We start from the raw sequence: 10,914 nt of genomic DNA on the forward strand, positions 1-10,914 counted from the left end.
GCCAGGCATTCAGTAGTTGGTATAAACCCAAGCCATTATTTTATGGTTATTACTCCAAGTCATCTAGAAATTTTTAGCTCCTGCTTTTAAAAGTCCATTGGAAATTATACACACAGCATCTAAATGTATTTTTGATAAAATCCAAATCATATTGAGTGAATGTTTGAAAGTTCGAATGTATTGCATGTATTGCAGTACATTTTAGTACATTTTAAATCATTTTGGAGAAATGAAGCATTATGATAGGAGCAGGAATTTGCTCTTGCTGCTTTTTGGTGAAACATGCCCCTGCTTTTTTTTTTTTTTTTTTTTAATAGACTAGATCAGTTTTGATCATGCTGTGTGTCAAATCACAGTAAATAGTTACTATTTTCAAATGCTGGCTAATTGGTGGTGCATCATGCTGTTTGTAGTGTTAGAGATCTCGCTCTAACTCTGGTTAGCATTTAGTCTTCTACGGGTCTGTGTTTGAAAATTATCCAAGTGTCCTTGGATTCCTTTTACTTTAGTCTCTCTCTCTGTAAAAATGAGTCTATGGATTGAATCCAAAAAGTGGTCAACGAACAATTCAAGTAATTCATTAGCAAAATGAGCACAGCCATATGAGCACACTACGTACTGCATGTATGGGAAAAATGCACCAGAAATTCACAGAGAGTAGCACCATGCTGAGAACTGCAGAGTACAGAAACCTAATGGATGTCTGGGTCAGATTTATGGTAGCTCATCCCCTCCACTGCTATGAGAAAAATTTGACTGGAGCACACCAACTCCAGAGACTATAATTCATTTGCCATCTCACTCCATTTTATTCAGCCAGAGTACATTGGTGAGTATTGGGCTCCTTTTTTCGGGGCCAATAAAATGTAATCACTGTCTGCCAGGACCAAGGTCGAACTATGTTCCTAAAGCAATGCGATGATCATTCTGGCCCTCTCTGAAGGTCGACTGGCTGTTTATTTTTTCCCTATGCCTGTAAGATGGATTGTTAAAAAATTAAATAGGGGATGTTTGCTTTTGATGAAATTGTAGATTATAGTTTAGGTGTTTTATTTGTTTCCTGATGATCTAATCCAGAGTGTGATAACTGAGCAGATAGGATGTTTGAACAGGTTTACAGTGAACACATTTCCTGTTGCATGAATTACACTTGTGAAATTTCATTGTGGTGATGGTCTCCTCAAATCCTCTATTGGCATTAGTAAGCCAGTCTGACATCATCCTGTTGACTCTTATCCCTTGTGAGAGCTCTTCATAAACCAGCCTGTGTTGTAAACTCCATGATCTAAGCCTGAAACCCCCACCAGTGTTTTTCTAACTAGACTTAGAAATATTATGATTATCTTCCCAATTCTGCCACTCACCTTGAAATTAAAGGTAAAAGGAAGCTGCATAGGGATTTTCATAGGGATTTGTAGTACCCTGAATACCACTCAAAATGTTGTTTTCCAGAAGACATCATTAGAATGAACTGATAAAAATATAGACATAGAAGCTGAGAAGTTGAGATTCTTTTTACTCACATTTTGTTTTATTTCAAAAATCACCATTTAAATTACAATTCTGTCAGGTGTACTTTGAGTGATTGCCCTTCTTCGTTATGTTCATTTTGCCAGAAACATTTTGACTATCATTAGCAAAACTTAGCTAATGTTAGAAACATGCATATTTAATATTAACAGAGATGGGCAGTAATCCAATTTAATTTTTGCTTGATGCATAAAGTTAAAAGATTAAAACTAATAAAACAAGTTTTAAAATGATACTTTTCCATTTGATTCCATTTTATATGATGGATTAGGCAGAAAAAGTAGAACTGGGCTGAAAGATCTATCGCTTTATTACCTATTCAGGTTGTAAATCACGTTTTAAAAAAGTAACTAAGTAACTAAGTAATTAATTACTTTTGAAAATAAGTAACCAGTAAAGTAAAGGGATTACTTTTTGGGGCAAGTAATCAGTAATTAGTTACTGATTACCTTTTTCAAGTAACTTGACCAACACTGTTAACTAATATCAACTAATATTAGCTAAAGCCAGAAACACACATACTGAACATCACATATTACTGTAGGGTCTCTAACTTAATATAAAGCACCTTGAGGCACTGCTGTTATGATTTGGTGCTATATAATTAAAACTGAACTGAATTGAATTAAATATGTGGGCTTTGGATATGGTTCACAAATGCTCAAATGTTTGATTAATATCTATCAAGCACTCTGTGAAAACAGCTCTACGGGCTCTACAATTTAACAGTTAAGGAAAGTTTATGTGCTCAGTTTTCCCTCCTGGCTCCAGTGAGGACCACTGAGAGAGAAAGCTCATATCTCCGATCAGCTTCATTTAGACATTGATTTTTACATGTGGCCTTGAATATTGAAAATTTCCTTCTCAAAACCCTGTCAGACCAGTGGGGGGAAAGACTACGGGGAATCAATTCAAATTAATTTTTCAAGATGAGGTGTTTCTGTCTATTACTGTAAGCAACTCTCATTTTAAATAGATCCACTGCCTGAGAGTCAGTCCCAGAAAAAAAAGAAGGAAAAAAAAAAACATGATTGCTTTCTTTAACTCAGGAGGGCATGGAATAATTCACCATCTGAGTTTGGAGGGAGCTGCAGGACCAGCTCAGTGAAATGAAAACCTGCATCTTTTGGTGCATGATCAGGTATTGAAGAATTTGTTCCAATGAACAACCAAACTATCAGCTGTGTGCACACATGTGGCACAAAGCGATGGATAATATAGCAGTGTATATACACTGAGGTGGAAAGTGAGAATATTTTCTGTATTTAAAAACTCTGAATACCATGGGAATGGACTTATTACTTGCTGTAGGTGTTCTTTAAGGATGCAGAGCTATATTAGCTGTGTTGGCACTGACAGTTTAAATTGTAGTTGTACTTTCTAGCTGCCTGAGTCCATTTATTCACTATGTGCCTCTTCTTTAACCGCTAAACAGATGCTTCTGGCAATGTGCAGGTTCTGACTGCTAATGTGGTGCAGGAACAGAGGTCCTAAAGTTTTTTTGCTTATTTGTTTGAAATCATAAGCAGGTGTAGATGCACAACTGCTTCCAGCAAACATGGCTAAAACAGTAACAGCATCTCCCCGGGCAGAACTGGTTGTAGCAGAAACTCTAACAAAAACGTCTTTGTGAAACTGTAGCAGTACATGTAGCCAACAACAAAGTTACATTTCCAACGTCAGCACAACCTTGTCAACTGTCAACCTGTCAGCTGACAGTTACTGAACTTGGAAATGTTAACTTGAATAAGAGCACCAAGTTTAACTTGTCCAAAGTCTCTGGGGATGTGAAGTGATCATAGAGTGTGGAGTGATCAAAGAGAACCACATATCCACATCTTATTTCAGAGAAGCCAATGAATAAAACCACTTTCATGTAGTTTGTCAAGTGATATTGGTAATTCTAGATTGCCAATGGTGTGAATGTGAGTGTAAATAGTTGTTTCTCTCTCTGTGTTAGCCTTGCGACAGACCAGGTGTACCCCGCCTCTCACCCTGTGATCGCTGGGATAGGCTCCAGCCTGGGTTCAACCCTGATAAAGATAAGTGGAAAAGAATGGATGGATGGATGTTTAGCAGTGCAAATTGTATTTTGGTTTAGTTAGGTGCAACTGTAAATATCTATCCGAACGCCGATTTGGGATTTTTCAATGAAGCGAAAAAAGGGCCATTTTTAGTCCACATTATTACAGCCAAAGTACCTTTGTTAGGTTTTAAAGAAGACCTTCGTAAAGAAATAGCAAAGTTTTTCCAATTGCAAAATCTACTACGTCCTTGTAATGCATAAACAGAGGAATTTCTTGTACAAAAGTAGTTTTCATTGCAAAATCTGACCAGGTAGTTTCAGTGCCTAAACATAACCATGTCATTTTTATTGCCAAACCGACTAATTTTTTGTGCCAAAACCAACCCTAGTGACTTTCAACCAACTACTGTATTGTTCAGACAATAAGGCGCACTTGACTATAAGGCGCATTAAGCGAAACAAGCATTAGCATTCATCCTCCAGCTTCACTGGTTATATTATGCTAACAAAGCTGTGTTAGCTAGCGATCAGGTAGCACATCATTATATACCAGCTAGCCCAACTTCCGTAACCCTACAAACGTCACTGCTGTTTAGTTTTCTGTCTTCATTTATGTTGGAAGTGATAGCAAAGCTGTACGTTTTAATTATTTCAGAAATCTCTCAGTCAGAACATCCTATATCATGTTTAGGTGGAAACTAGCGAGCTAACTTCCTGCTAACTTCTAACTCCGTCAAATTTAATAAATCCTGTTTTCACGGATGCCTGAATGTTAAACTTAATTGTTACACCTGGTAAAGCAGCAACACTGATCATTTTGTTAAAGATGAAAGAATTTAGGCAGTTTTTACCTCTCAGTGATGCCGCAGTGTTTGTTTGACTTTGGGACCTGAAGTAGACGGAGTTTTGGACCCAGATTACTCCGCGAGGCTCCTGACTACGGTAGCCGTAATGTTCTGACAATCCATCAAGCAGTGCGGCTTCATAGCTTACCAAAGTCGTACTGAAACGTTTTTGACAGATTTTTGAGTGCCGTGTACCACCTGAAATTGGTTCGAGGTCAATAAGCACAACCAGAATTCATTCATAAGGTGCACTGTCGATTTTTGTGAAAACTAAAGGCTTTTAAGTGCTCCTTATAGTGCGGAAAATACGGTAGTTTTTCTATATTAAACCTAACCCTGTAGTTTTTAATGCCTAAAGTTAACCAAGTGACATATTTTTATTTTGTAATATATTTTGAAAAACAAACAAACAAAAAAAACCCAATGCAAATGGAGTGTGAACATCTGTGAAATCTGAAGACTTAAACTTGAGTCTCTGGTGTAAATAGATCCACCACCAAGGCCTCAACCTTTGAAGGTGGCCATTTTCACCCTATAAATAAAGGGAAAAGGATAATGAGCACATATGAGACCGGACAAATGAGAAATCATATTCGGGAGACAAATCAGTAGAGCTCGAGACTATTTCATGGATGGCTATTTATTAAATCGGGCTTTCATAACAGCCAGTGCATAGCTGCTGTTGTCTCGTGTTTGTTTACTTTGCGGTATGCTTGTTATTGGATCATTGTTGATTTTCCAGATAATGGTGCTGTTGAGTGGTATGCTTTAAAAAAAGTGTGTGTGGTGTAAATTACAGTATTGATCGTGGTTGTTTTATTATAAATGTTTGCCACATAAGTCAGGCTTTCCTGTGTGCCATTGAGTAGTCACGCTATATGTGTATACTTTATATATACAGCATTAACATTTTACACATATATTCATGTAGCTGTTTGTCGTATGGATGCTGCGGGTGCTACCAAGCTCCTATTGCATTCCTGTCATGATATCCCTTACATAAAAGATGCTACACCTGCTATGGATTGACCTCCAATTGAGCTGTGCCCCCTCATGCAGTGGCTTCCCAATGGTGCGTCAAGGCACACCAGTGTGGCTTAAGAAATACATAATTTCTTTGCTTACATGGTGCCAATCGAGCTAATGAGGACACAAAATATCGAGAAACTTTGCCTACTTAAGAGTTCAGGGTCTAAACTGTAAATTGTGACTGTTTTTGTAAAGAAAATGCAAATTCCAAAGCATAAGTAGTCCTGCTCTTTGCTACAGTTTGTTATAAAATGTTCTCTTTTAATCGCAGCCGGTGTGAGGTTGTTGAATGAAACTGGTTTTCATCAGCCTGTTTTCTATGGATATTTCCAGTTTTTGCATATTATTGCACTTGGCTGGTATGGATAAGGCTATGTACTGGTAAGTGCAATGAACACAAAGTTAGCAAATATATCCTAAAGCATCAAATCTGAATGTACCGGTGTGAGCTCTATTGTTTCTGCCGTTAAAGAATGAAGTAAAGAGCCTTGTTTTAACACCATTTACCAAATCGGTTTTCATCATTTTATGGTTTCTGGATATTTGGTTCAAAACATAAAACACATTTAAATGAATACTTTTAGTATTTTCCCTTTTTTGGGTTCAGATCAGTAAACAGCCCACAAAAACGGGCAATATTCACTTTCAAAGATAACACCCAGCAACTTAGTGCACATCGCTGGAGTGTGTTAAATATGTGAAGGAGAGGTGTTGTGACAGACTCTGCTGCCTAGAGTTTCTCTGAAGTTTGCAGCCTTTGTTCATGACCTGATATTCAGCACGACTAGCAATGAGCAATAAACACCAGAAGCAAATGGAGCTCTGCCCGTTTTCATACCTGTTCTAGCTGGCCGATTGCAGCTGAGAGTGAGAGAGCTGAGAACTAATGCTGGATACTAGCTGCAGAAACTGGCTCACGCAGGACCCGCATGAAATAAGCTTTTCAGCACTCTATGACTACCAGAGCAGCTCTTCTGCCAAAAGAGCTCTTCGCCATTGAGCAAGAATGGCTCAGAGAATACCAGTTTTCATGCTATTACTTAATGCATCAACTATACAATACTATATTTATCCCAGATTTTAGGAATTATTTTGTTACAATATGATGATGATGATGATGATGTTGTTGAGGATAATAAAAAAACAATTAGCAAACAGCTTTTTTATTCCGAATAAAGAAAATATTTGAAGATTTGGACTTGATTAAAAATTGCATATAACTGTCTCATCCCAACTAGTTAACAAACTGATGGGTGAAAAACTGCAGTGTTAAAAGAGTGTGACATTTAACAAATTGGCCAAAAGTGTGCATCGTAGTCTTTTGTTTCTGCTGAAGTGGCAGCGAGCGCCCCGAGGTCAAGACAATCCATCCGTAGCTCAGACAGATGACAAAAGGATCCGCACCACCACACAATACCACACGGGTGTTTCCTGTGCACGAAACATATCTGGTCGTGTTCCAAATTTTAAACCCAAAGGCGGTTTTCTGTCTTCGATCACAGCAGCGGTACCTGTGACACGGCTCCCCGGTGTCAAATAGCACTGAAATGTACTGCGTGATGATCAAATGAGCCATAAAAAGTATTTCAAAGGAAGAAAAGCTAATTAGAGGTAAAGTGACACCCGCTTCAACTCAAGCATAACATGGCAGGTGTACAAGCACTAACGCCGTCCCACAGCCGCTGTTGCCTGCCAGGCCTGGCTGATTGACATGACGTTGCTTCCCAGACCACAACAATGCCAGCAGGGTCCTTGTTATTTTGTCTGTTCTCAAAGGCGCCTTCTGGTAGCCCATAAAGCACCATCAGGCTCCAAGCCCTGCAGTCATTCAATTAAGAATTTACTGGGCTATTGATTTCACCACAAGCGAAGCGCCTCACATCTTGGAAACAATAAGGAGCCCATAAAGGCTATACTAGCCTTTTACCTAAAGGGTGATGACATGGTCTTCAGTGTGGAGAGAAAGGTAGGGAAAGGCTAATGCACAAAAAGTGAACAACATCTGAATTGTGTTTTCTCTTACTTCAATCGTTCTCCTTTTTAATGAAGCAGTACCTTCATTTTCAGCGTGACCTTTTGAATAAATTGTGACTTTTTTTTAAGAAAAACTATTTTTAATTAATGTTGTCAAGAATCACTAGTGTCACTGCTTCTAGAAACTAATTAAAGATTCCCTAAAGTCAGAGATGGGGTCGAATAAAAGTTTGAGAAATTAACATAAACTCCGGGGGACTAGCCTAAGTGCGTAGAAGAAAATAAATGGCATGCTTGGCAGAAAAAGAGCCCACAATGTATGTGCTGCCATAAACAATTCTGGGATGATAAAACAGCTCTGAGCTCAGTTATTGACTATTTTTTATTAGATAAATTTTAATTCAGTGCATTGTTTTGCCTTTTCTCTAAATTTAATGAATTTCTTCTTGTTAGCCTTAGCGTGAGCTTGCTGGCAGGCAAACTCATCTTTTTCTTTCGGACCAATTACTTGACAACCAATAGCAATCTTTAGGTCAGTTATCAAATAATGTTTTGTTTTTTTCTGTGTGTGTGTGAGTTGACCACACAAATGAGCAAAACGAAACAAAAAACGTAAAACACCAACCGAAACCTACAGCAACAAGCTTTTTGTCCACTTGGGGGCAGCACAAACGAGCTGCAAGCAACACACTGATTTGTTTGTTAGCAAATGCAAACACCCAGAAAAAAAACAGAACAGCATTAGCTTTCATTTACATCTATTTATAAGCTCTTGTAAATCTGCTATTTTCATCACGTGGCGTTTTGGTGCTTTTGCCCTGAGACATAAGCTAAAAACTGATGACAGCAAACAAAAGCAGTTTTGTGGACATGAGCTAAATAAAACCAAGGAACACAAAAACACACTTATGTGATCCACTGTAGTATAAAGGTGTTACTGATATAATTGGTAGCCACTGCAATGTTGCATTCTTTCATGTTTTAGCAGGATTTCACAGCCCCTCTTGTTATTAATGCCAGCAAAGTTCCCAAGCTGCCATCTAATAAATCTCCCATGCCCCCCACTCCACACCCCCCCACCTACATTGAGCGACCCCATGTGGCATCCTGAAGCCAGGCTTAAATAAACTTTGGGGTCATTCTTGGCAAAATTGTGCTCACAGTATCATCCACTGCAGAGCATTGGGGGAAAAAATACAACTGTTGATGCAACACAAGTTGAGCTGGGCCAATTGAGACTACAATGAAAGCGAGAGAGGAGGAGCGGTCGTGTAGAGTGAGTATAAGCTGGAGAGAGGAAGGAGCGTACGAGAGTAGTGCGGCCAGAGGAGAGTACATGTAGATGCTTAATGAATTCAGTCACAGCAGCACACAATGGAATCTTTATCCATGGGGGATGAGGCAGGGGACTTGGCAGAGCCCCGGCGTATCTCAGCAAGGGTGAAAAATAGAAATCCCACTGTCCCCCTGTTGGCTCTCCCTCATGTCAGCTGCCTTGGTTACTGAATTGGCTGCCAGCGAGCCCCCGCCACTCCACTCTATCCCTCCTCCTCCTATTCCCCTCTCTCTTTCTCAGTCGTTCAGTTCAACTCTCCTTCACACTCATGTATTTTTCCCCTGTTTCTGTCACTGTACTTCGAGCTGTCCCTCTGCTTTTTCTTGTATTATTAACCCATCCTCCTGAGTCAACTTCCTGCCGCCGCAAGTGCACATTGCTGCTTCTCCTCGAAGTCCGTAAATGATGGCTGTAATACACACCCACTGCACAAAGACACACTCTGCACAAGCTCTTAAAATGCAAGGATTTGACTTACCTTGTTACAGGTTGTCCTGATAATTATGTTTTTATTAGACGATTTGGAAAAGAGAGGAATAAATTAAAATCCTTACCTTTTGGAGCTTCTCTGAACTTCTTTTCCTTCGCAGACACTGGGATTTACTGCAATTTTCTCACTTTCCCTCCCGACGTGTTGGTTTCTCTATCTCAGTCTTTCCACTGTGGGTTTTTTCTTGCAGAGAAAAGTCCAGCTGACCCCCTGCGCAGGGAAAACCAGGCAAGAGGGGATTTAAAAAAAAGAAAAGAAAAAGACCAGAGAGCAAGCGCTGGCAACTCCTGATGAACTCAGCTTCTACCTCGCTGCTCCTTCCAGCACTCGGGGTGAATGAAGTGTGAGACAAAGTAATCTTCAGGTGAGGAGACAGACTCCCTTTCTCTCTCCTTCTTTCACTTTCCTCCTCCTGCACGCTCTCTCTCTGTGTCCTGTGCTCGCTCTACCTGCTCAGAGCGCTGTGGATGAGCTCACACACAGCTCTCCCTCTTGTGTCTGAGCGCTGTGCTGTTGCTCCATCTATTCCCCTCATTTCTCCCTCCCTCTCTCCCTTCATCCATCCCTGTACGGCTCATGAATGTTTAGACACGGCAATTGTAGCTGAAAGGCACTGAATTAACCCGCAGGACTCAAAATACACTCTTTCGCTCCACTCACTTTTCCCCACTTTATTCTTTTGTTCTCGCATTGGCTGCAACCCCTCTCACTGTGTATGTGACCCCCCTGAGCAGCACAATCAGTTCTTTTTAGGGGGAGTGATAGTCTATTAACTTTGTGGTCTTTTCTCTTTACTGGGTTTTATCAACAGACCGTCTGAAGCTTGGTTAAAGGATTGCGACTCGAACATCCCCAGCAGACTTCAGCCTGTTACATTAGAATGCAGCACACATGACTCCACATTATAAGAAAATTGGTTCATAAAATAATCATGAACAAAACAAGAAATATGTATGATGAATAAGTAAATATTTGCTTCTCCCTTGGCTGATTAATAATTAACTGTCCTTAAACAAGTCTAATTGGGCTTAATTGAAGGTATTGAGTCATTGGAAAACAGATAAAAATCAAACCGCTCATGTCCCCGCGGGCTCAGAAGCGTTTCCGATGAGTCAAATGAAAGCCGAGCTCGTCATATGCCTCCGAATCAAAGTCTGAAGAAGTCCCGGATTTAAAGTCTTACATCAATTTATGTCAAGTCACCGGAGATAAGTGCAGCTTCAATTCCTTAACCCCGCTGACAATTCTGCTGCTGTACTTTGAATGGCATTGGCCCGTTCTGCATCATATTATACATCGCTTGAAAACACACCTCCTTTTAGATTCAGATACCAATGCCACAGCAATAACAGCAGCAGCTGCAGCAATTGTTGCCCTTTTTGTCATCTATAGGGACTTTTTAAATCTTTGTGTTGCACTTAGCTTTCCAGCAAATACACTTCCTAGCTTTCATTCCCACTAACAAACGAAGGTATTGTTAAAGGTGTTCTTAAAGCATCATGTGTACACGTGATCCTATACTTTAGATTTTTGCTGTTTGATTATTCTTTCTCTCTGCAACAGCAAAAACAGTATTACTAGCTACGTATAACAAAAAAGGAGACCTGCTTATTTTTAGGTCTACATTTTTGTCTCTACTAGGGTGGCTTTGCACGAGTCCCAGCTTAAAACAATAATTTATTAT

General features: G+C 39.7%; 1 protein-coding gene across 3 annotated transcripts in view; it reads right to left on the reverse strand.

Annotated features, from left to right (window-relative positions):
- The window catches only part of LOC146567083 (cadherin-20-like), a 96,470-nt gene extending 86,791 nt beyond the window's left edge, over positions 1-9,679 (reverse strand). For 2 of the 3 annotated variants that reach the window (XM_085286687.1, XM_085286686.1), the window contains exon 1: positions 9,295-9,679. The gene's annotated coding sequence lies outside the window, so the exon portion shown is untranslated. Of the gene's footprint in view, positions 1-4,407; positions 4,465-9,294 lie in introns of those variants that run through there. The other variant, XM_085286688.1, reaches the window with a different exon arrangement.
- Between the last annotated feature and the right edge of the window lie 1,235 nt (positions 9,680-10,914).

The sequence above is a fragment of the Mchenga conophoros genome, linkage group LG9 (genome assembly GCF_057382185.1).
Source record: "Mchenga conophoros isolate Kocher_MC1m ecotype Shallow Benthic linkage group LG9, M_conophoros_male_GT1.1, whole genome shotgun sequence".
In the NCBI taxonomy this organism is placed as follows: domain Eukaryota; kingdom Metazoa; phylum Chordata; class Actinopteri; order Cichliformes; family Cichlidae; genus Mchenga; species Mchenga conophoros.